Here is a 27,014-nt window from a genome sequence, read left to right as displayed (position 1 = left end):
GTCACTGTGGAGGGGGTGCCCTGCTCCGCCCTGGTGGACACTGGGTCCACAGTAACCCTGGTGAGGCCAGATATTGTGCCAGGTTGGACTCAGTGTGAGCCTACAACTGTGCAGCTCCGCACAGTCACAGGTGAGCTGGCACCCATGAAAGGGAAGGGAATAATGACTCTGACAGTAGGGGGCAGGACTGTGCGTCATCCTGTGTGGGTGGCGGCTGTGCAGGACCCTTGTATCCTGGGGTTGGACTTTCTTAGGAGCACAGGCTGCCAGTTAGACCTAAATAGGGGCACACTGAGCTTCCAGGGAGGGACGGAAGTCACCATGGCCCCCCTAATGTCACATTCACTCAACCCAACAAACCCTTTACTCCAACAGTTAAAGCAGCAGAGACTCATGGCTGCGCCCCCCCCCACAGCTGTGTGTGACTTTTCCCCAGTCCCCCTGTCACCTACGGCGGTGTGTTACATTCCCCCAGCTACCTCCATGATACAGCCCTCTGTGAGCCCGGGCCGCACCCCCAGCCCAGCTACCCCAGATGGGAGAGGAGAGGACACTGTCTGCAGTGAGGGAGATATGGGGAGGAACTGTGTTGGTCTTGACCCCGAGCAGCAGGAACGGTTGTGGCAGTTGCTGTTTGAATTCAGAGACAGCTTTGCGTTGAGTGAGGAAGAGGTGGGTCAGACTCATCTGGTGCAGCATGAGATCGACACAGGTGATGCTCGACCCATCAAGATGCGTCCCCGCCGTATCCCGCTGGCACGCCAGGAGGCGGCAGACAAGACTGTGTTGGAGATGCAGCGGGCAGACTTCATTGAGCCCTCAGACAGCCCCTGGGCGGCGCCAGTCATCATGGTTCCGAAGAAGGGGGGCAAGCTGAGGTTCTGTGCGGACTACAGGCGGCTGAATGAGGTAACCAGGAAGGACTCATACCCCATACCACGTATCGATGAGTCGCTGGACCTGGTTAGGGGGTCCTCCTGGTTCTCCTCACTAGACCTCCGCAGTGGCTACTGGCAGGTGCCCCTCTCCCCAGAGGCCAGAGCCAAAACTGCGTTCTCCACTAACAGAGGACACTGGCAGTTCAAGGTCATGTGCTTTGGCCTGTGCAACGCTTCAGCTACTTTTGAGCGTTTGATGGACAGGGTGCTGGATGGCATCCCCCGACAGCAGTGTCTGGTATACCTCGATGACATCCTGGCCCATGGCAGCTCCTTCCAGTCAGCCCTGGGGGCGCTACGGCGTGTGCTGGAGAGGGTGGCTGCCGCAGGTCTGAAGCTCCACCCCGAGAAGTGCCACTTCATGAGGAGAGAGGTGTCCTTCTTGGGCCACCGAGTGGGGAAGGAGGGGATCAGCACCATGGAGGACAAGGTAGGGGCTGTCAGAGACTGGCCCACCCCCACCGACAGCTGAAGAGCTTCCTGGGCCTGGCCTCGTACTACAGGAGGTTTGTACGGGGCTTCTCAAGCGTTGCTGCTCCACTGAACCGCCTGCTGCCGAAGGACAAGGATTTCACTTGGACAGTGGAGTGTGAGGAGGCGTTCAACACCCTCAAACGTGCACTGATCGAGGCCCCCGTGCTCGCCCCCCCTGACCTCACCTTGCCCTTTATCCTGGACACAGACGCGAGCAATGTGGGCATGGGTGGGGTGCTGGCCCAGGTGGGGCCAGAGGGGGAGAGAGTGGTGGCGTACTTCAGCAAAACATTTGACAAACATGAGCGCCACTACTGTGTCACCCGCGGGAGCTCTTGGCTGTTGTGGCTTCCGTCAAACACTTCAAGTACTACCTGGGTGGTCTGCCCTTTACTGTAAGGACTGACCACTCTGCTCTCCAGTGGCTCATGTCTTTCAGAGAGCCAGAGGGGCAGGTGGCACGCTGGTTGGAGGAGCTTCAGCCGTATGACTTCACGGTGGTGCACAGGGCAGGGGCACGCCACTCCAACGCCGACGCCATGTCCCGTCGGCCCTGTACTGCAGACGGCTGCCGCCACTGTGAACGGAGAGAGGGACGGGAGAGAGAGCTGCGGGCAGAGGAGGGTGTCTGTGCCACAGTGTGTCAGGCGAGCGGGCCTGTCTGCTGTGAGCTGCAGACTGTCGATGTGGCTGAATGGCGGCAGCAGCAGGGACGGGACACAGACCTACAGCCAGCGCTACAGTGGGTAGAGGCGCAGGTGAGGCCACCATGGGAAGAGGTGACAGCGCTCTCACTCGCGACCAAAGGGTTGTGGTCGAAGTTTGAGAGACTGCGGCTGGCTGATGGCGTGCTACAGCGGGCATGGAAGGAGTCAGCTACGGGAGAGGAGAGGTGGCAGGTGGTGGTCCCAAAAGCATTGCGGGAGGCTGTGCTCCAGAGTACTCATGGGGGTGGGGACTGGACACTTTGGGGTCACAAAAACACTGCGCCGTCTCCGTCAGGGCTTCTACTGGGGGCAGCACAAGAGGGATGTGGAGGACTTTTGTCGCCGCTGTGACAACTGCACAGCGAGAAAGGGCCCCCAGGCCGCTCTCATGCTCAGCTCCAACAGTTCCCAGTGGGGGCTCCCATGGAGAGGGTGGGAGTGGATGTAGTTGGGCCGTTCCCCACCACAGACAGTGGAAACCGCTGGGTGCTCACGGCCATGGACTATTTCACAAAATGGCCCGAGGCCTATGCCCTGCCTGACCAGGAGGCAGAGACCATCGTCGACGCCCTGACAGCGGGGATGTTCAGCAGGTTTGGAGCTGCAGAGTCCATCCACAGCGACCAAGGCAGAAACTTTGAGTCCCGTGTGTTCGCCACCATGTGTGAGAGGCTGGGTATGCACAAGACCCGCACTACTCCTCTCCATCCTCAAATTGATGGCCTTGTGGAGCGCTTCAACAAAACGCTTGGACAGCAGCTGGCCATCGTCTCTTCCAAACACCAGCGTGACTGGGACAAGCACCTGCCTATGGTCCTCATGGCATGCCGCTCCGCCGTCCAAGACTCCACCTCCTGCACGCCTGCCCTCCTCATGCTGGGGAGAGAGATCCGCACCCCTGCGGAGATGGCGTTTGGTCGGCCCCTGGATAGCCCTCATGTTCCTCCGGGGCCGGAGTATGCCCGGAGACTCCAGGACCGCCTGGAGACAGCCCACACCTTCGCCAGAGAGCAGCTGGTGAATGCAGGTGTGAGGCAGAAAAGGAACTATGACGTGCACACCCGGGAAGGCACTTTGTGGCTGGGGAGCTGGTCTGGGTCTACAGCCCCCTAAGGAAAAAAAAAAAAGGCAGATGCCCCAAGTTGGACAGTCACTGGGTGGGACCCTGCAGTGTCCTGGAGAGGGTAGGGGAGGTTGTGTACCGGGTGCAGCTTCCTCCCAGGGGGAGAAAGGTGGCACTGCACCGGGACAGGTTAGCCCCATACAGAGGGGCCTCTTCTCCCCAAACCCCAGGAACCCCCACAATTCCCCTCTCTGGCAATGACATTCTCCAGGCACCCACCCTCAGGTGCCGCAGAAAAGGCTCCAGACAGCCCACTCCCCCTGTCTCCCCCCCTGTGTCACCGCGTGGTTCCCCAGAGCCACGGACTGTATTACCCGTTCCCGCTTCCTTGTCCCCCATATCCCTGCCTTCATCCCCCTGGTTCCCAGAGGGGCACTCTGCGACCATCACGGCCACGCAGGCAAAGGAGACCTCCGGGTCGCTTCAGAGACTTTGTTTGTTCCCTCGGGGACGAGGGACTTTGTGGTGGGGGGGCAGTGTAGCGACCCGCACAGACAGCTCTGTGTTATGTGTTAGGCTAGGAGGTGGTTGTGTTGTACTGACCAGTACCCGGTGTTCGCGGGGTCCGACATGTCAATCAACCTGCTATCTGCCAATCACGGGAATGCCTGGAATGTTCTGATGCCGGGCATCCTGGTGGTTGGCGGAGTGGCGTGGAGGGGGGTTGGGCAGGGGGGTGGAGCATTGGAAGTTAAGACCAGGTTCAGCTTTTGTTCTCTCTCTTACGTCTGGGCTTCACAAGAGAAGGTCACGATTGGCTTGTGGGTTCTGTGTCATCTTTTTGGCGTGTGTTACGGCCCAAACAGTAGCCTGTGTAAAGTTGGTTTAATAAACCGTCAATTCGCAAACTCAAGCCTCTGCCTGGACAATTGTTCATTTATGATCTAGTCAGGTCATTACAATATGTATCAGTTCACTGGTGGGCAGCTTTGTTGAGCCCCTCTTTCCTCAACTTTTTAATTACGCTGACAGACACATTGTTTGTTGCTCGTTGTGAATTTGGTGTCCTTCTGTCTACTCCATTCCAGACTAAGGGGGGGTCATTGATATGTCGGTTCAAACCAGCTCAGAGTCCAGCGTAACGTTAGCTTCTAATCTTATATTATTCGCCATACATGTTTCTCACAAAACCATGAAAGTATCATAGAATGACGTTCGGTTCCGTTTTAGTTGTATTCCCAAACTCACAATGTATCCCATGTTCTGCACACCAGTCAGTGAAGCAGGCAAGTGCCCATTTAGTTTGTTTCGGTTTCTATCAAGTTGATCGAAAGGCTTATTTTCTACATCGGCATGTCGAACTATTGTTGATGTTGCCATTTTATCGACGTGAAAAGGCGCAACGATATCAAGGTGACAATAGTCATGGTATACCGTCTCACACACAGCTAAATGCTGTTTTAGCCAATCAGCATCCAGTATCCAAATATGCGTGATCAATATTTATTTCTAGGCAATGTAGTAAACTATAGCCTAATCATATGTAGGAAGTAAATGTCCTAGGAAAGCTAACTGCCCCGTGCTTCTCCGCCCATGCATAGGCAGCCTACTCTATTTCATTGAGACCACACATACACTAGGGCACTTGATCTCGCACGCCCAACGAGGAGAGGTAGGCTACTTACTGTAACTTGAAGCAGCGAATTCTGATTGTGTGAATAATTTTACAAAGATGCTTTTAATACAACAGGTAGGCTAACGCATACAAAGCAGAAAGACGAACATTTTCAAATAATCTACGGGACAACAATATATTTGAATCGCAAAATTGCCCGCTCCCAACTGCAGCATGAAAAATGCCAACCATGCCGCAATGATCTCTGTCGGGAACCGCAGGTACTACAGCCCTCTACTACCGTGGCCCTAAAGTAAGCAAACAACCTTTCAAAAATAATAGGCTACTAAATTTGGTAAAAGGCTTACATATTTTAAAGGCCTATGAAGTTTAGTAAAATGCTAGAACATATTTCAGAGTCCTGCAAAATTTGGTAAAAGGCAGTAAAATATGTCGGCCTGCTAGTGTATTAAAATGCTGCATGATATTTCAAAGGCCTGCAAAATTTGGTAGAAGTCATGCAAAATATTTTAAAGGCCTGCAAAATGATTTATAGGCCAGCAAAATATTTCAAAGGCTTTAAGAAGCATTTGACAATGGTCTGACAATGGTCTGAGTACATGTGTTTTGTTCATAAAGTCACTCTTGGGTCATCCCCAGAGAACAGTTTGAAAATCCACTTTCTCAGTGAGGCAAAAACGGCAACAATGACGAGCACTAAATGATTCCACAAAACCAAAACAAGCAATGTTTACCAAGATTATCTCCAGTTACTTGGACAATACTGCCATGTATACGACCACTGAAGAAGGGAACTTCAATACCCTCAGTCTCAAGCACTTTCAAATCACTTACTATTGGCTTAAGAATGGAATCAAATCCATGCATTTTAAGGTCCTGATATGGAAGAGTGCACATAAGGGAATATTTACCTAAATGTAATTAAACTTTGGGGTAAAATTATTCAAAGTAAACTCGTCAAAAAAAGAAACACCCTCTCACTGTCAACTGCATTTATTTATGAACATAAGATTCAACAACTGAGACAATGAACAAGTTCCACAGACATGTGACTAACAGAAATGGAATGTGTCCCTGAACAAAGGGAGGGGGGGTCAAGATAAAAAATAACAGTCCGTATCTGGTGTAGCCACCAGCTACATTGAGTACTGCAGTGCATCTCCTCAAGGACTGCACCAGATTTGACAGTTCTTGCTGTTAGATGTTACCCCACTCTTCCACCAACCTGCAAGTTCCCGGACATTTCTGGGGGGAATGGCCCTAGCCATCACCCTCCGATCCAACAGGTCCCAGACGTGCTCAATGGGATTGAGATCCGGGCTCTTCGCTGGACATGGCAGAACACTGACATTCCTGTCTTGCAGGAAATCACGCACAAAACGAGCAGTATTTACATTTACATTTAAGTCATTTAGCAGACGCTCTTATCCAGAGCGACTTACAAATTGGTGCATTCACCTTATGACATCCAGTGGAACAGTAGTGCATCTAAATCTTTTAAGGGGGGTGAGAGGGATTACTTTATCCTAGGTATTCCTTAAAGAGGTGGGGTTTCAGGTGTCTCCGGAAGGTGGTGATTGACTCCGCTGTCCTGGCGTCGTGAGGGAGTTTGTTCCACCATTGGGGGGCCAGAGCAGCGAACAGTTTTGACTGGGCTGAGCGGGAACTGTACTTCCTCAGTGGTAGGGAGGCGAGCAGGCCAGAGGTGGATGAACGCAGTGCCCTTGTTTGGGTGTAGGGCCTGATCAGAGCCTGGAGGTACTGAGGTGCCGTTCCCCTCACAGCTCCGTAGGCAAGCACCATGGTCTTGTAGCGGATGCGAGCTTCAACTGGAAGCCAGTGGAGAGAGCGGAGGAGCGGGGTGACGTGAGAGAACTTGGGAAGGTTGAACACCAGACGGGCTGTGGCGTTCTGGATGAGTTGTAGGGGTTTAATGGCACAGGCAGGGAGCCCAGCCAACAGCGAGTTGCAGTAATCCAGACGGGAGATGACGAGTGCCTGGATTAGGACCTGCGCCGCTTCCTGTGTGAGGCAGGGTCGTACTCTGCGGATGTTGTAGAGCATGAACCTACAGGAACGGGCCACCGCCTTGATGTTAGTTGAGAACGACAGGGTGTTGTCCAGGATCACGCCAAGGTTCTTAGCGCTCTGGGAGGAGGACACAATGGAGTTGTCAACCGTGATGGCGAGATCATGGAACGGGCAGTCCTTCCCGGGAGGAAGAGCAGCTCCGTCTTGCCGAGGTTCAGCTTGAGGTGGTGATCCGTCATCCACACTGATATGTCTGCCAGACATGCAGAGATGCGATTCGCCACCTGATCATCAGAAGGGGGAAAGGAGAAGATTAATTGTGTGTCGTCTGCATAGCAATGATAGGAGAGACCATGTGAGGTTATGACAGAGCCAAGTGACTTGGTGTATAGCGAGAATAGGAGAGGGCCTAGAACAGAGCCCTGGGGGACACCAGTGGTGAGAGCACGTGGTGTGGAGACGGATTCTCGCCACGCCACCTGGTAGGAGCGACCTGTCAGGTAGGACGCAATCCAAGCGTGGGCCGCGCCGGAGATGCCCAACTCGGAGAGGGTGGAGAGGAGGATCTGATGGTTCACAGTATCGAAGGCAGCCGATAGGTCTAGAAGGATGAGAGCAGAGGAGAGAGAGTTAGCTTTAGCAGTGCGGAGCGCCTCCGTGATACAGAGAAGAGCAGTCTCAGTTGAATGACTAGTCTTGAAACCTGACTGATTTGGATCAAAAGGTCATTCTGAGAGAGATAGCGGGAGAGCTGGCCAGGACGGCACGTTCAAGAGTTTTGGAGAGAAAAGAAAGAAGGGATACTGGTCTGTAGTTGTTGACATCGGAGGGATCGAGTGTAGGTTTTTCAGAAGGGTGCAACTCTCGCTCTCTTGAAGACAGAAGGGACGTAGCCAGCGGTCAGGGATGAGTTGATGAGCGAGGTGAGGTAAGGAGAAGGTCTCCGGAAATGGTCTGGAGAAGAGAGGAGGGGATAGGGTCAAGCGGGCAGGTTGTTGGGCGGCCGGCCGTCACAAGACGCGAGATTTCATCTGGAGAGAGGGGAGAAAGAGGTCAGAGCACAGGGTAGGGCAGTGTGAGCAGAACCAGCGGTGTCGTTTGACTTAGCAAACGAGGATCGGATGTCGTCGACCTTCTTTTCAAAATGGTTGACGAAGTCATCTGCAACTCTCGCTCCCTCTCTGCAGATGACTTCGTCAACCATTTTGAAAAGAAGGTCGACGACATCCGATCCTCGTTTGCTAAGTCAAACGACACCGCTGGTTCTGCTCACACTGCCCTACCCTGTGCTCTGACCTCTTTCTCCCCCTCTCTCCAGATGAAATCTCGCGTCTTGTGACGGCCGGCCGCCCAACAACCTGCCCGCTTGACCCTATCCCCTCCTCTCTTCTCCAGACCATTTCCGGAGACCTTCTCCCTTACCTCACCTCGCTCATCAACTCATCCCTGACCGCTGGCTACGTCCCTTCTGTCTTCAAGAGAGCGAGAGTTGCACCCCTTCTGAAAAAACCTACACTCGATCCCTCCGATGTCAACAACTACAGACCAGTATCCCTTCTTTCTTTTCTCTCCAAAACTCTTGAACGTGCCGTCCTTGGCCAGCTCTCCCGCTATCTCTCTCAGAATGACCTTTTTGATCCAAATCAGTCAGGTGGGGGGGGGAGGGGGAGGAGGATTCAGGAGGGAGGAGAAGGTTGCAAAGAGCTTCCTAGGGTTAGAGGCAGATGCTTGGAATTTAGAGTGGTAGAAAGTGGCTTTAGCAGCAGAGAGAGAAGAGGAAAATGTAGAGAGGAGGGAGTGAAAGGATGTCAGGTCCGCAGGGATGCGAGTTTTCCTCCATTTCCGCTCGGCTGCCCGGAGCCCTGTTCTGTGAGCTCGCAATGAGTCGTTGAGCCACGGAGCGGGAGGGGAGGACCGAGCCGGCCTGGAGGATAGGGGACATAGAGAGTCAAAGGATGCAGAAAGGGAGGAGAGGAGGGTTGAGGAGGCAGAATCAGGAGATAGGTTGGAGAAGGTTTGAGCAGAGGGAAGAGATGATAGGATGGAAGAGGAGAGAGAGCGGGGGAGAGAGAGCGAAGGTTGGGACGGCGCGATACCATCCGAGTAGGGGCAGTGTGGGAAGTGTTGGATGAGAGCGAGAGGGAGAAGGATACAAGGTAGTGGTCGGAGACTTGGAGGGGAGTTGCAATGAGGTTAGTGGAAGAACAGCATCTAGTAAAGATGAGGTCGAGCGTATTTCCTGCCTTGTGAGTAGGGGGGGAAGGTGAGAGGGTGAGGTCAAAAGAGGAGAGGAGTGGAAAGAAGGAGGCAGAGAGGAATGAGTCAAAGGTAGACGTGGGGAGGTTAAAGTCGCCCAGAACTGTGAGAGGTGAGCCGTCCTCAGGAAAGGAGCTTATCAAGGCATCAAGCTCATTGATGAACTCTCAGAGGGAACCTGGAGGGCGATAAATGATAAGGATGTTAAGCTTGAAAGGGCTGGTAACTGTGACAGCATGGAATTCAAAGGAGGCGATAGACAGATGGGTAAGGGGAGAAAGAGAGAATGACCACTTGGGAGAGATGAGGATCCCGGTGCCACCACCCCGCTGACCAGAAGCTCTCGGGTGTGCGAGAACACGTGGGCAGACGAAGAGAGAGCAGTAGGAGTAGCAGTGTTGTCTGTGGTGATCCATGTTTCCGTCAGTGCCAAGAAGTCGAGGGACTGGAGGGAGGCATAGGCTGAGATGAACTCTGCCTTGTTGGCCGCAGATCGGCAGTTCCAGAGGCTACCGGAGACCTGGAACTCCACGTGGGTCGTGCGCGCTGGGACCACCAGATTAGGTGGCCGCGGCCACGCGGTGTGGAGCGTTTGTATGGTCTGTGCAGAGAGGAGAGAACAGGGATAGACAGACACATAGTTGACAGGCTACACAAGAGGCTACGCTAATGCAAAGGAGATTGGAATGACAAGTGGACTACACGTCTCGAGTGTTCAGAAAGTTAAGCTTACGTAGCAAGAATCTTATTGACTAAAATGATTAAAATGATACAGTACTGCTGAAGTAGGCTAGCTGGCAGAGGCTGCGTTGTTGACTATGTAGGCTAGCTGGCAGAGGCTGCGTTGTTGACTATGTAGGCTAGCTGGCAGTGTCTGCGTTGTTGACACTACACTAATCAAGTCGTTCCGTTGAGTGTAATGGTTTCTACTGTGCTACTGTGCTGCTATTCGGGGCTAGCTGGCTAGCTAGCAGTGTTGATTTACGTTACGTTGCGTTAAAAGAACGACAATAGCTGGCTAGCTAACCTAGGAAATCGCTCAAGACTACACAATTATCTTTGATACAAAGACGGCTATGTAGCTAGCTATGTAGCTAGCTACGATCAAACAAATCAAGCCGTTGTACTGTAATGAAATGAAAAATGTGATACTACCTGTGGAGCGAAGCGAAATGCGACCGGATTGTTGAGTGCGGAAGTTCTGTTACGTTAAGGACGACAAATAGCTGGCTAGCTAACCTCGGTAAATTAAGATAATCACTCTAAAACTACACACTCTAAACTACACAATTATCTTGGATACGAAGACAGCAAAGACAACTATGTAGCTAGCTAACACTACACTAATCAAGTCGTTCAGTTGAGTGTAAGTTGTGCTGCTAATCGGTAGACGGTGGACTAGCTAACGGTAGACGTTAGCTAGCTAGCTAGCTGCAGGGCGGTGTAGACTGCGTTAGGACGACGAAATACGATAATTACGCAATTATCTATGATACAAAGACGGCTATGTAGCTAGCTAAGAAGAAAAATTGCTAAGATTAGACAAATCAAACCGTTGTACTATAATGAAATGTAATGAAATGTAATACTACCTGCGGACCGAGTGCAGATGCGACCGCTCGCTCCAACCCGGGGCATTAATGCCATCAGTATGGCTGATGGCATTGTCATGTTGGAGGGTCATGTCAGGAGGAGCCTGCAGGAAATCACGCACAGAACGAGCAGTATGGCTGATGGCATTGTCATGTTGGAAGGTCATGTCAGGATGAGCCTGCAGGAAGGGTACCACATGAGGGAGGAGGATGTCTTCCCTGTAACACACAGCGTTGAGATTGCCTGCAATGACAACAAGCTCAGTCTGATGTTGTGACACACTGCCCCAGACCATGACAGACCCTCCACCACCACATCGATCCCGCTCCAGAGTACAGGCCTCGGTGTAACGCTCATTCCTTCGACGATAATTGCGAATTCGACCATCACCCCTGGTGTGACATAACCGCGACACCGAATAACACTTTTTGCCAGTCCTGTCTGGTCCAGCGACGGTGAGTTTGTGACCATAGGTGACGTTGTTGCCGGTATGTCTGGTGAGGACCTGCCTTATAACAGCCCTACAAGCCCTCAGTCCAGCCTCTCTCAGCCTATTGCGGACAGTCTGAGCACTGATGGAGGGATTGTGTGTTCCTGGTGTAACTCAGGCAGTTGTTGTTGCCATCCTGTACCTGTCCCGCAGGTGTGATGTTCGGATGTACCGAGCCTGTGCAGGTGTTGTTACACGTGGTCTGCCACTGCGAGGACGATCAGCTGTCCGTCCTGTCTCCCTGTAGCGCTGTCTTAGGCGTCTCACAGTACGGACATTGCAATTTATTTCCCTGGCCACATCTGCAGTCCTCATGCGCCCTTGCAGCATGCCTAAGGCACTTTCACACAGATGAGCAGGGACCCTGGGCATCTTTCTTTTGGTGTTTTTCAGAGTCAGCAGAAAGGCCTCTTTAGTGTCCTAAGTTTTCATAACTGTAACCTTAATTGCCTACCATCTCTAAGCTGTTAGTGTCTTAACGACCATTCCACAGGTGCATGTTCATTAATTGTTCATTGAACAAGCAATGGAAATGGTGTTTAAACCCTTTACAATGAAGATCTGTGAAGTTATTTGGATTTTCACAAATTGTCTTTGAAAGACAGGGTGCTGAAAAAGGGACGTTTCTTTTTTTGCAGCGTTTATATACCTCCCAACTTGTGAATACCCTTTTTTGATCCCAATGGATTAGCAGTGTCAAAGTCATCATAAAATAGTTGAATTTGCAATCCATTTTTCTCTTCAGGAAAGAGAGGATGTCTCTTCATTTACATGTAAGAGCGGTTGCTTTAGCTTGACTCTCTCTTGAACTGTTTCTTCCATGGAAGTTACAAAACTATTTATAGTCGTCTGACCTACACCTGCAGTTGTGCAATAGCAGACGCACACATATCAAGTGTGTTCTTGTTAGATATTGGTACCACATGGTTACAACTAGAACTTGAAGGAAAATCAGCATGACTTGGCTGATTATCAACTGCTGTATTAGCATCCAAGTTAGCGTAACAAAATTTGATAGTGTCTGGAATGTGCCAAATGTACCAAATACACAACATTAATCTGCTTGACCACATTTTAGTCTAAGAGTTCTAACAGGGAACATTCCATGCATCAACTTGAGATGCCTCACGAGCAAGTTGGTACTTCCATGACAAGCTTGGCAAACAAAACATATCATCATAACTTAAATTGGCATTAGTGCAGGAGTCTAGCTCTGAGCTCAGAAACCATTGGAGTCTCCTTAACCTTCCCAATGTCTATGTTGTACACAGTTGTCTGTATGAAGGTGTACATGTTGCGCAGCATTGTACATTGTACTGTAAGCAGTACCAAAAATAAAGTGAGTCTTAAAGCTCTTTGAAGGCACCAAGATGATGAAGTAAGCATGAAAGCTGCTCTTCCTGGTCCCGACTGCAAGAAGATATGGTTGGTGGCTCTGGTCAATCGCGTCAAGGTGCTCCTGGATACTGGTTCCTGCCTAAAGACAACAAAAATTAACACCATCATTAGTTCATCATAACGGCTGCAGCACTGTCCATGAATAAGAATACCAATACAAACCTTTTGGATTATCACAAGATGCTGTTCAGCTTGGGATGCAGACATCATGCCTTGTCTTTTGCGGCCTTGTGATGAAGGAATAATCAAATGGAGAAGGATGGAGGAAAGGTCACCGTTCCATCCTAAACAAAGAAGAGATCCTGATTTAAAATGGTAAATTCAATCATCAGTGACACTAACATTTCAGAGTTACTTGAAATATAAATTATGATCATCTAACCATCAGCATTCGTGTCAGCTCCCTCATCAACTGCAAATTCTGCTATCTGGATCAGCTCCTGAAGTTCAGCTCCCTGAGTGGCCTTGCTTAGGGTCTTGCTTAGCATGATGATCTTTTGCTTGAATGTAGTTGGCCACCTCTCCAAAAACTTGGCTGATGTCCCCTCTCCAAACAGCAGCACAAAATCCAATTCAATCTGAAACAAATAAGACAAAGAACAAACATTTGTTTTGTGCAAGTCAATTTCTTTCTCACAAAACATTCCATTTTAACCTCAGAGTTGAGTAAATCGCCAGCCTACACATGAATTGAACTACTATTACAGAAGTGTTGTTTTTGTTTAAATTTACTGGCATCTGGCAATTTATACAACTTAAAACTGTTTTTTATTTTGTCTTAAAAGCTCTTCACATCCAGAAAGCGTGGAAATTTGGTTAGGAGGATGGAGCATTTACTCAGGTCGTGGGTCATCTTCTTCCTGTACTCAAAGGTCAATTTCATCTTCTGTTTCTTCATCAGAAGAATGCTTCACAAGAGAAACCGGTCTTCACTCAGGGTAGCCAAAGTGGATGGACTGGACTCCCTCTCAGCAGTTAGTCCTCCATAGTATAGTTGAGTGGGCCGTTTCTCAGATAAAGCCAAAATCCTCTGAACGGTTTTGATTCCATACGAGAGGTACCCTTCTCCACTATTAGGGTCATAATAATGTTCCTTAAGAAAATGACTAATCTTACTAATCTTGAAAGAAAAAACAAATAACCAAGTCCCATTTGCTCAGACACCATACCAGACGAATTAAACGCAGATGCGCTTTAACAGTTGAAATCTATACTTACATATCCATTTGTGGTGTAGGGATCCTTCAGGTATGGGAACAAGGAGATGATGCAAACGTTTTTCCTCACACTGCGCGGTGGTGATGTCCTGACAATATAATGTTATGTTTAGGCGGCAATCAGAATCTCCACGAGCAGAATTGGTCCCCAGTCAGCTAAATATCAGGAGTGATTTTTGTATCAGTATCATGCCCATCGAGTTTAATACAAGATAATTATTCTACCAATAGCAGTGGATGGTCAGCAGTAGCCTAACCAATTATGTGACTGAGATACTGATACACAAGTCATTTTTAACATTCAGCAGATATGGGAGCAAGTAATGCTCAATCTTTCCCATAAGTCTCATCGCTGAAACAAGAATGTTGATCATCTTTTGTCTGGTGCAGTCAGTCAGGTTTTTAGTTTTTAAGTATTTCTTGATGACACCCTCTGCACCAGACTTTTTCTTCAGTATGCTCTCTATTAGCTTTGATGGCAAGTGAATTGAAGAATGAATTACAAACATACTTTTTTTGCTTCTTCATCAGATCTTTGATGCTGTCGTGAGGAGCTTCCATCACTCAAAATGATTGCATCATCCGACTCATGGTCTGAACCACACATTACAGAACTGGCAGAGACAGGACTCATCAGGGAAGATTCTGAAATACACGATGACAATACAGGCATGTCAAATGTATGGTTATATTGAAAGTGATGCCACAAGTAGTCAAGACTTGAAAACCAGCACATACCTTTAGCATCAAACACCAAGATCTGTCCGTTTCACCACCTCATCAACTTTAGTTCCAGACCCATCATACAGCTTTGCCTCTGATAAACTAATGGGGATCTCAAATTTCTGGAAAGCTGTGACAAACATTAAAACAACAACCTCCAATTAGAATTGCAATCGTAATGGAGTACTCAGACTGACTTGGATGAAAAAGCATTACATTTGTATTTCAACCATGACACATTATATCAGGATGACTGCAAACATTTACCAATACTCCTTTACTTAGCAATGCTAATTTAAAAATATGTTCTGAAAATATTCGATCATGACCAGAACTTGTCTGATATTACTTGAAGCAGGTCCCAACTACAGCAAAAAGACTATTCCACTCACATTCACTGTCCCGAAATGTGGACATGGCCTAATTAGTCCAGTAAAATACACTCGTAATTCCAGCTAGTCACGATATAATGTTGTCAGGTTCTATGAGCAGTCTTACAAGACCGCCAAAATGAACTGGTGATAAAGTGAGTGGAAAACGCAGTTAGCTTGCTGCCGATGCAATGGCCACAATATTGATCTATAAGCATCACCCACAAGTCAAAAATGCAGTTATAATTTGGCAAAATAAACAACTCACCTTAAATTAGATTAGTCCTCAATATTTTTGTAAGCAGCTGAAATAAAGAGAACAAACTAAGCATGAGGCTAAAAAAAAATGGTGCTGAAATGAGACACGCGCCCATGGAACCACCACGTGGAGCAGACTAACTGCACCGGACAGGGGAAAGCTAGTTAGCTAACGTTAGCATGCTAGCAAAGACGTGCAAAAAGTGAAACGCAAGTAACTCTAACATTAGCTACACACACACAATCAAAACTGTTACTTTTTATGTCACACGGCAGTCTGACAACCAAGTATCAAGTATTTAAATCAAAATAGCAAAATAATATCAGTGAATTAATTGTTTAAAACTCACTTGTCGTGGAACAAATTAGGATTTTGTTGATCCAACAATTGTGTCGAGAAAAGGACATTTGAACGCAGAAACTGAATTTATGGGTGGGATTGTGATGCTGTTTACACTTACTGAGTAAATGTCTATTCTAATAGAGTAAAATTGTATACCTTTGCAATTAACACCAGTTATCAGCACTGACGCTAGGAGTCATTTGGCACTGCCAGTTGCTAAAACAATTATGGGAGTCGATCACTTTTGTTACAGTGAATATAACACTGGTGATTTTACTGTGTATAGTAAGTACTCTACTGTACTTTTCTTTACTTTAGTGTTATGTACTATACTTTTCTTTACTCTACTGTTCTGTACTGTACAGTATATAGTGCTGGGAATTGCCAGGGACCTCACGATATGATATTATCGTAATAATTACAATGCCTTCAGAAAGTGTTCATACCCCTTGACTTATTCCATATTTTGTTGTTACAGCCTAAATTCAAAATGTATTAAACTGATGTTTTTCTCACCCATCTACACACAATAACCCCATAATAATAAAGTGAAAACATGATTTTTGAAATTGTACAGAAATATCTCATTTACATCATTATTAACAGCCCTGAGTGAATACATGTTAGAATCACATTTGGCAGCGATTACAGCTGAGAGTCTTTCTGGGTAAGCCTCTAAGGGCTTTGCACACCTGGATTGTACAATATTAGCACATTATTTTTGTAAAAATTATTCAAGATCTGTCACTGAACCAGGTTTTCCAGTGACCACCATGATTGAAAATACAATAATATAAGAGTGGTACTCAGTGATGTGTTGTGTTGGATTTGCCCCAAACATAACTTTGTATAAAAAAAATTAACACATTTTTCCTATTTTATTTTAGTGCCTTATTGCAAACAGGATGCATGTTTTGGAATATTTGTATTCTCTACAGGCTTCCTTCTTTTCACTTTGTTATTTAGATTAGTATTGTGGAGTAACTACAATGTTGTTGATCCATCTTCAGTTTTCTCTGCCATTAAAGGTATACTTCCAGATTTAGGCGATGAGGCCTTTTATCTACTTCCCCAATGTCAGATGAACTAGTGGACACCCTTTTTATGCCTGTTTCCAGTAGAAAGGAAGTTAGTTTCGTGAGCCAATGCTAACTAGCGTTAGCGCAATGACTGGAAGTCTATACAGTAGGTACAGTGCATTTGAAAAGTATTCAGACCCCTTCCCCTTTTCCACAATTTTTGCAAATGTATTAAAAATAAAAAACGTACATCACATTTACATTAGTATTCGGACCCTTTACTCAGTACTTTGTTGAAGCACCTTTGGCAGCGATTACAGCCTCAAGTCTTCTTGGATATGACGCTACAAGCTTGGCACACCTGTATTTGGAGAGTTTTTACCATTCTTCTCTGCAGATCCTCTCAGGCTCTGTGAGGTTGGATGGGGAGCGTCGCTGCACAGCTATTTTCAGGTCTCTCCAGAGATGTTCGATTTGGTTCAAGTCCAGGGTCTGGCTGGGCCACTCAAGGACATTCAGAGACTTGTCCCGAAGCCACTCATGTGTTGTCTTGGCTGTGTGCTTAGGGTCGTTGTCCTGTCAAAGCTGGGACCGAGAGACTGAAAAACAGCTTCTATCTCAAGGCCATCAGACTGTTAAATAGCCATCACTAGCACATTAGAGGCTGCTGCCCTATATAGACTTGAAATCATCACTGGCCACTTTAATAATGGAACACTAGTCACTTTAATAATGTTTACATATTTTCAATTACTCATCTCATATGTATATACTGTATTCTATCCTATTCTACTGTATCTTAGTCTATGCTGCTCTGACATTGCTCAGCCAAATATTTATATATTCTTTATTATTCAATTTCTTTACTTTAGATTTGTGTGTATTGTTGTGAAATTGTTAGATATTACTGCACTGTTGGAGCTAGAAACACAAGCATTTCGCTACACCCGCAATAACATCTGCTAAACACATGTATGTGACAAATACAATTTGATTTGATTTGATGTATGAGGAACTTGGTTTGTTATGGTACTTGACATCTGTGAATAGACCAGAAGAGGGCAGCAGTTACTCACAAGTCTGTCAGTTCATTCCAGTAGATCTGGTGTGTAATCATAGTTTCTAACATTCTACAATAGTTCCAAAGAGTTGCCGGCCCTGGGCATAAGTGACAAGCGGTCACTTATGGCCCCAAACCGCTAGGGCACCCTAAAGCAAAATAAAGTATTAAAAAATATATTCCTACATTTGGTAGTGCAGCAGTTTTTCTCTTGTAATGTCAGTTACTGACAGTCACTCGATGTGCCCATGTCAGCTAATGTTTAGTCTAGCCAGTTACAGTATCTACACCTTGTAGTTATCCTAGCCCAATTACTGACCAGACATACAGGGCATGTGCCCAGGTGTCCTGACCTCCAGAGGGCCCCCAATGATTTTGTTAGTCACTCTCACTCATATAACATATGACCATAAGAAAATGTGTAAAATTGTAGGAAATGTGATTTTAAACTGCAAATTGTTCTGTCTGCCTCATAGCACAATGAGTAGAATTACATGAAATTAGCTTTAAAGCCACAACATTTTCTTTACACCCCATGTCACAATGCGTAGAATTGCAGGTTACCAACTTTAATTTGTATACTTTAAACCTTAACATTTTCTCACCACCATCAAGAGGAGACTACTAAAATGTTTTACCCACAAAGTGTGGGGCCCCAAAACCAAATCTCAATTAGGGCCCCCAAAAAGCTAGGGCCGGCCCTGAGTAGGCCAGTGATGGTGTCTCATATTCAATAGTATCTAAAATAGGAGTGAGGTAGTCCAGTTGACCTTTTCAGTTGTATTTAAAATACACCAGTGATATGCCTGATTTATGTTATTCTATAAATAATCCTCACTGGTTATTAATCCTTCAAATTATATGACAAGCCTGTCTTGATGTGGTCTGAGCAGGAAGATGTGTAATATGGAACAGAAGCTGAACAGCAGAAAGTGTCTATTATTAGCTCCTCAGTTCTCAGATCTCCTTTAGATCTGGTTGATAGTGTTTTCCTACAGTATGCTAAAACAGTTTAGCAGACTATAGCGCAGTCTAATCATAATTTGATACAAGTAGCTTTTGGTTTCAGGTAGTTGAACCAACAAGTTTTGTTGGATTTGTTTTATTTAACAACAGAAAGTAGTCCTGTTGTAACACAGTGTCGTAAGTATCATACATTCTGATATGTGTCAATATTAAGTGTGAAATTGCTTTCTGTTACTACACAATTGCAGGACAATAGGCCAACAATACTTTGCAATGATTTGTGAAAAATGTACACGGACTATGTACTGTATGTGTAACCATACAGCACTCATACGATACCATGGTGTCTTCCTCTGTTCTTTTCTTTTATTAGTCTGTTCTCCGGCTGTCAGATTACACATCACTGTTGCATTGTATGCAGGGACGCAACTTTGGTTTTAGAAGTGTGGGGAACATAATTTGGTGGGGGGGTCTGGGGACCTCCCATTTTTGGCGGCATCTAAAGCTAATTTCTTAAATTTCTAAACAATCTTAAGGTCTTTCTAGCCATCTCTTTTCAGAACAACATAAAGTTTAAAAAAATGCCCAGTCATGAAGCTAGATAAGAGATCATTATTAAATATGTTTAAGTGATTGGTAAGACTGAGCTAAATCAATGATAATTCAATAATCAATATTGTGTTGCACCTTTAAGCAATAGCCTAACAAATAAACACCTCCCACAAATAAAGTAAAGACTTTTAATTGTCTTTATTAAGACATCCTCTATATCAAATTTCAGCTAGACCGCCCAGCCAGTTCGAACCGCCTAAACGCCCAACCCCAACCCCCACCAGTCAAATAACTCAACTCTCTCAAACACAACTTCCTTCACATATTTTTTGTTTATGACACAAGGAAAGGTTTGGAAAACACACAGAAACAGTACACCCTCCATATAATTCATGTCATAGGCCTGTACAGTACTGTAGAGCTCTGTTTACTTGCACACAATATAGCTGGGTCACCCCGTCCATGGCCCTGCAGCACTCTAACTCAACACACCCCACTCAGCTTTAGGATCTTAGTGTAACATTCATTATTGGTTTCAGGTGTATTAGGCTAAGGCCAGAGTATCAACCAACAGTACAGCAGACCCCCAGGGCCAGGACTGACCATCCCAGCAGCTAGGAATTGCTTAATAAATTGGTATCTCCCCTGACGTAGGCATGTTTTCAATACAAACTCCTTTTGTCGTTGTCAAGGTGTGGGTGTATGGTGCATTGGAAGTCAGGCGCAGGAGAGCAGAGATGAGTGGACAAGGCACTTTACTGAGGCAATATGAGGCAGCACTAAGTACAAAAATAACAAGGTACAAAGTACAGGCTGTCAAAAAGCACGGGTGTAAAATATAACCCGGTGAAAACCAGCCGGAAGATTGCCAACCTGACAAATAAACAATACACACACAGACATGAGGGGAACAGAGGGTTAAATACACAACATGTAATGAGGGAATGAATACCAGGTGTGTGGGAAAACAAGACAAAACAAATGGAAAATGAAAGGTGGATCGGCGATGGCTATAAGACCGGTGACGTCGACCGCCGAACCCACGCCCGAACAAGGAGAGGGACCGACTTCGGCGGAAGTCGTGACAGTCGTACTATATTCCATATTTTTATTGTCTCAGCCTCCAGTATTTATGCTGCAATTGTATTGATTTATTTTATTTTTATTTCACCTTTATTTAACCAAGTAGGCCAGTTGAGAACAAGTTCTCATTTACAACTGCTACCTGGCCAAGATAAAGAGTTACACATAAACAAATGTACAGTCAATAACACAATAGAAAAATCTATGTACAGTGTGTGCAAATGTAGAAGAGTAGGGAGGTAAGGCAATAAATAGGCCATAGCAGTGAAATAATTACAATTTAGCATTAACACTGGAGTGATAGATGTGCAGATGATGAAGTGCAAGTAGAGATACCGGAGTGCAAAAGAGCAAGACGATAAGTAACAATATGGGGATGAGGTAGTTGGGTGTGCTATTTACAAATTAGCTGTGTACAGGTACAGTGATCATTAAGCTGCTCTGACAGCTGATGCTTAACGTTAGAGGGAGATATATGACCGCAGCAGAGAACTGGAAGGAAAGGCGGCCAAAGGAAGTGTTGGCTTTGGGGAAGACCAGTGAAATATACCTGCTGGAGCACATACTATGGGTGGTTATTGCTATGGTGACCAGTGAGCTGAGAAAAGGCGGGGCTTTACCTAGCAAAGACTTATAGATGACCTGGAGCCAGTGGGTTTGGCGACGAATATGTAGGAAGGGCCAGCCAACGAGAGCATACAGGTCGCAGTGGTGGGTAGTATATGGGGCTTTGGTGACAAAACGGATGGCACTGTGATAGACTACATCCAGTTTGCTGAGTAGAGTGTTGGAGGCTATTTTGTAAATGACATCGCCGAAGTCAAGGATTGGCAGGATAGTCAGTTTTACGAGGGTATGTTTGGCAGCATGAGTAAAGGAGGCTTTGTTGAGAAATAAGAAGCCAATTCTAGATTTAAATTTGGATTGGAGATACTTAATGTGAGCCTGGAAGGAGAGTTTACAGTCTAACCATACACCTAGGTATTTGTAGATGTCCACATATTCTAAGTCAGAACCGTCCAGAGTAGTGATGTTGGTCGGGCGGGCGGGTGTGGGCAGTAATTGGTTGAAGAGCATGCATTTAGTTTTACTTGCATTTAAAAGCAGTTCGGGACCACGGAAGGAGTGTTGTATGGCATTGAAGCTCATTTGGAGGTTTGTTAACACAGTGTCCAAAGAAGGGCCAGATGTGTAGAGAATGGTCTCGTCTGCGTAGAGGTGGATCAGAGAATAACCAGCAGCAAGAGCGACATCATTGATGTATACAGTCTGCCGATAAGAATGCTGTGATTGACAGAGTCGAAAGCCTTGGCCAGGTTGATGAAGACTGCTGCACAGTACTGTCTTTTATCAATGATGGTTATGATATTGTTTAGGATCTTGAGCGTGGCTGAGGTGCATCCATAACCAGCTCGGAAACCAGATTGCATAGTGGAGAAGGAACGGTAGGATTCGAAATGGTCGGTGATCTGTTTGTTAATGTATGCCTTAATATATATAATATAAGGCATCCAGACTTTTTGGAAGTTGCACAGACACAGTATACCCTTAATCTTGTAATAAATCAAATCAAAATCAAATCAAATCAAATTTATTTATATAGCCCTTCGTACATCAGCTGATATCTCAAAGTGCTGTACAGAAACCCAGCCTAAAACCCCAAACAGTAAGCAATGCAGGTGTAGAAGCACGGTGGCTAAGAAAAACTCCCTAGAAAGGCCAAAACCTAGGAAGAAACCTAGAGAGGAACCAGGCTATGTGGGGTGTCCAGTCCTCTTCTGGCTGTGCCGGGTGGAGATTATAACAGAACATGGCCAAGATGTTCAAATGTTCATAAATGACCAGCATGGTCCAATAATAATAAGGCAGAACAGTTGAAACTGGAGCAGCAGCACGGCCAGGTGGACTGGGGACAGCATGGAGTCATCATGTCAGGTAGTCCTGAGGCATGGTCCTAGGGCTCAGGTCCTCCGAGAGAGACAAAGAAAGAGAGAAAGAGAGAATTAGAGAGAGAACACTTAAATTCACACAGGACACCGAATAGGACAGGAGAAGTACTCAGATATAACAAACTGACCCTAGCCCCCCCGACACATAAACTACTGCAGCATAAATACTGGAGGCTGAGACAGGAGGGGTCAGGAGACACTGTGGCCCCATCCGAGGACACCCCCAAACAGGAAGGATATAACCCCACCCACTTTGCCAAAGCACAGCCCCCGCACCACTAGAGGGATATCTTCAACCACCAAGATCTCCGCCACGGCACAACCCAAGGGGGGGGGCGCCAACCCAGACAGGATGATCACATCAGTGACTCAACCCACTCAGGTGACGCACCCCTCCCAGGGACGGTATGAAAGAGCCCCAGTAAGCCAGTGACTCAGCCCCTGTAATAAGGTTAGAGGCAGAGAATCCCAGTGGAAAGAGGGGAACCGGCCAGGCAGAGACAGCAAGGGCGGTTCGTTGCTCCAGAGCCTTTCCATTCACCTTCCCACTCCTGGGCCAGACTACACTCAATTATATGACCCACTGAAGAGATGAGTCTTCAGTAAAGACTTAAAGGTTGAGACCGAGTTTGCGTCTCTGACATGGGTAGGCAGACCGTTCCATAAAAATGGAGCTCTACAGGAGAAAGCCCTGCCTCCAGCTGTTTGCTTAGAAATTCTAGGGACAATTAGGAGGCCTGCATCTTGTGACCGTAGCGTACGTGTAGGTATGTACGGCAGGACCAAATCAGAGAGATAGGTAGAAGCAAGCCCATGTAATGCTTTGTAGGTTAGCAGTAAAACCTTGAAATCAGTCCTTGCTTTGACAGGAAACCAGTGTAGGGAGGCTAGCACTGGAGTAATATGATCAAATTTTAGCCGTATTTAGCACTAACTGAAGTTTATTTAGTGCTTCATCCGGGTAGCCGGAAAGTAGAGCATTGCAGTAGTCTAACCTAGAAGTGACAAAAGCATGGATTCATTTTTCCGCATCATTTTTGGACAGAAAGTTTCTGATTTTTGCAATGTTACGTATATGGAAAAAAGCTGTCCTTGAAATAGTCTTGATATGTTCTTCAAACGAGAGATCAGGGTCCAGAGTAACGCCGAGGTCCTTCACAGTTTTATTTGAGACGACTGTACAACCATTAAGATTAATTGTCAGATTCAACAGAAGATCTCTTTGTTTCTTGGGACCTAGAACAAGCATCTCTGTTTTGTCCGAGTTTAAAAGTAGAAAGTTTGCAGCCATCCACTTCCTTATGTCTGAAACACATGCTTCTAGCGAGGTCAATTTTGGGGCTTCACCATGTTTCATTGAAATGTACAGCTGTGTGTCATCCGCATAGCAGTGAAAGTTAACATTATGTTTTCGAATGACATCCCCAAGAGGTAAAATATATAGTGAAAACAATAGTGGTCATAAAAAGGAACCTTGAGGAACATCGAAATTTACAGTTGATTTGTCAAAGGACAAACCATTCACAGAGACAAACTGATATATTTCCGACAGATAAGATCTAAACCAGGCCAGAACTTGTCCGTGTAGACCAATTTGGGTTTCCAATCTCTCCAAAAGCATGTGGTGATCGATGGTATCAAAAGCAGCACTAAGGTCTAGGAGCACGAGGACAGATGCAGAGCCTCGGTCTGATGCCATTAAAAGGTCATTTACCACCTTCACAAGTGCAGTCTCAGTACTATGATGGGGTCTAAAACCAGACTGAAGCATTTCGTATACATTGTTTGTCTTCAGGAAGGCAGTGAGTTGCTGTGCAACAGCCTTTTCTAAAAATTTTGAGAGGAATGGAAGATTCGATATAGGCCGATAGTTTTTTATATTTTCTGGGTCAAGGTTTGGCTTTTTCAAGAGAGGCTTTATTACTGCCACTTTTAGTGAGTTTGGTACACATCCGGTGGATAGAGAGCCGTTTATTATGTTCAACATAGGAGGGCTAAGCACAGGAAGCAGCTCTTTCAGTAGTTTAGTTGGAATAGGGTCCAGTATGCAGCTTGAAGGTTTAGAGGCCATGATTATTTTCATCATTGTGTCAAGAGATATAGTACTAAAACCCTTGAGCGTCTCTCTTGATCCTAGGTCCTGGCAGAGTTGTGCAGACTCAGGACAACTGAGCTTTGAAGGAATACGCAGATTTAGAGAGGAGTCCGTAATTTGCTTTCTAATAATCATGGTGGATAGAGAGCCGTTTATTATGTTCAACATAGGAGAGCCAAGCACAGGAAGCAGCTCTTTCAGTAGTTTCAGTAGTTTAGTTGGAATAGGGTCCAGTATGCAGCTTGAAGGTTTAGTTCCTCAGTTAGGTGGTTAACTGATTTGTGTCCTCTGGCGTCTAGTGATACATATCTTGACATTTCAATAAGATGGCGCCGACAGATATGGCAGCTCTGCTTCTAGCTCTGAAGCAACTCTGCAGTATATAGTTTTTTTGTGTGTTATTTCTTATATTATTAGGCCAGAATTTTTTTGTGTTAATACATACAGCTGTAAATAACTTTTGATATCAGAGCGGCGGTAACTCATGTGTTAATTTCTTTACTATCAAATGAGGAGAGACAAACTTATCACACAAGTCAGAATTATACTTAAACTAAATCTTTATTCACCCTATTAATAAGGGAGCAGATCAATACAACACATACATATATAGTGAATCGATTGAGTGCTCTACGTTAATGATGGCTGGTTGACGAATAACCCTCAGATAATTCGTTGAGAGCCCCGAGACAAAAGTACAAATGTCTTTTATAGCCAATATAAACCCCCTTCAGGCTACACGACAAACAATAGATGTATGGAATTGGTCACAAGGTTAAGATTAGTATGAAAGATGCTTATATTTCACAGCAGACAGTATGTCATTCTCTCCCTGGTACCTTATAGAACAGATACATTAACTCATGCTCTGGAATGCGGTATCACCCAAAAACTTTGTAAATCTTCCAGAGGCTCATCCTCAGTAGAAAACACACAGATGAGCATTCTAACAGCCCCTTATTCTGTTGCACAAGACAACCATTTGATGCAATAATAGCATTATAACATAATCTTGTTATATCTGTTTTGACACTCACCAGCATTAAGACCAGGAATACGACTTTCCCGAATTGGATAATTTTTTCGTACCCCCCTCCCCATGGCAATTTAACTTATTCCAGAAGCTGCTCCAAAACCATCAGTGGAGAAGAGGTATTCGAAGTGGAATTCTAGTCTGACTCAGGAGGCATTCACACCATCTACCTCTTCTGAGTATGTTACTCGCTCATGTTCAGTCTCTGGATAATAAAGTAGAGGAGCTCAGGACGAATCAAACAGGCAAAATGTCAGTACAGAGACAAAGTGGAGTCGCAATTCTACGGCTCAGACATGAGACATATGTGGCAGGGTCTACAGACAATCATGGACTACAAAGGGAAAACTAGCCACGTCGTGGTCACGGACACTGACGTCTTGCTTCTGGACAAGCTAAACACCATCTTTAACCGCTTTGAGGATAACACAGTGCCACCGACGTGGCCCGCTACCAAGGACTGTGGGCTCTCCTTCTCCATGGCCGAGGTGAGTAAGACATTTAAGCATGTTAACCCTTGCATGTCTGCCGGCCCAGACGGCATCCCTAGCCACATCCTCAGAGCATGCGCAGAGGAGCTGGCTGTATTGTTTACAGACATATTCAATCTCTCCCTATCCCAGGCTGTGGTCCCGACTTGCTTCAAGATGTCCACCATTGTTACTGTACCCAAGAAAGCAAAGGTAAATGAAGTAAATGACTATAGCCCCGTAGCACTCACTTCTGTCATCATGAAGTGCATTGAGAGGATAGTTAAGGATCATATCACCTCTACCTTACTTGACCCCCTAGACCCACTTCAATTTGCTTACCGCCCTAATAGATCCACAGACGATGCAATCACAATCGCTCTGCACACTACCCTTTCCCATCTGGACAAGAGGAATAACTATGTAAGAATTATGTCAATTGACTCAGAATTCAACACCATAGTACCCTCCAAGCTCATCATTAAGTTTGGTGCCCTGGGTCTGAACTCCGCCCTGTGCAACTGGGTCCTGACGGGTTGCCCCCAGGTGGTGAAGGTAGGAAGCAACACCTCCACTTTGCTGATCCTCAACACTGGGGCCCCACAAGGGTCCATGCTCAGCACCTTCTTGTACTCCCTGTTCACCCATGACTACGTGGCCACAGTGCCTCTTCAAACTCAGGAGGCTGAAAGAATTTGGCTTGGCCCCTAAGAATCTCAAAAACTTTTACAAATGCACAATTGAGAGCATCCTGTCAGGCTGTATGACCACATGGTATGGAAACTGCACCGCCCGCAACTCGCAGGGCTCTCTAGAGTGTGGTGCGGTCTGCCCAACGCATCACCGGGGCAAACTACCTTCCCTCCAGGACACCTACAGCACCCGACGTGGCAGGAAGGCCAAAAGATCATCAAGGACGTCAACCACCCGAGCCACGGCCTGTTCACCCCTTTATCATCCAGAAGGTGAGATTAGTACAGATGCATCAAAGCTGGGACCGAGAGACTGAAAAACAGCCATCACTTGCGCCAGCTTCCACCCAGTTACGCAACTCTGCACCCACATTGTGGGAGGATAATCAGCTATCCAATTAATGGCAATGCATTTCTTACCCGCTATAAATGCTAGGTTACACAGCTTCTTCTGATAACAGTCTCCAGTATCAACATTTCCAAGCAAAGAAAAACAGGGAGAAGGGGGAATCTGTAGACTTGCAGAGATACAATAATATACTCTTTGCGAGTATTCAGACAGCCTTCACAAGACCATAACATTTGCAAATACAGTAT

Source organism: Oncorhynchus nerka, linkage group LG25 (assembly GCF_034236695.1).
Source record: "Oncorhynchus nerka isolate Pitt River linkage group LG25, Oner_Uvic_2.0, whole genome shotgun sequence".
Classification (NCBI taxonomy): Eukaryota; Metazoa; Chordata; class Actinopteri; order Salmoniformes; family Salmonidae; genus Oncorhynchus; species Oncorhynchus nerka.
The sequence above is the reverse complement of the archived record's forward strand: the minus strand, read 5'-3'. Positions refer to the sequence as shown.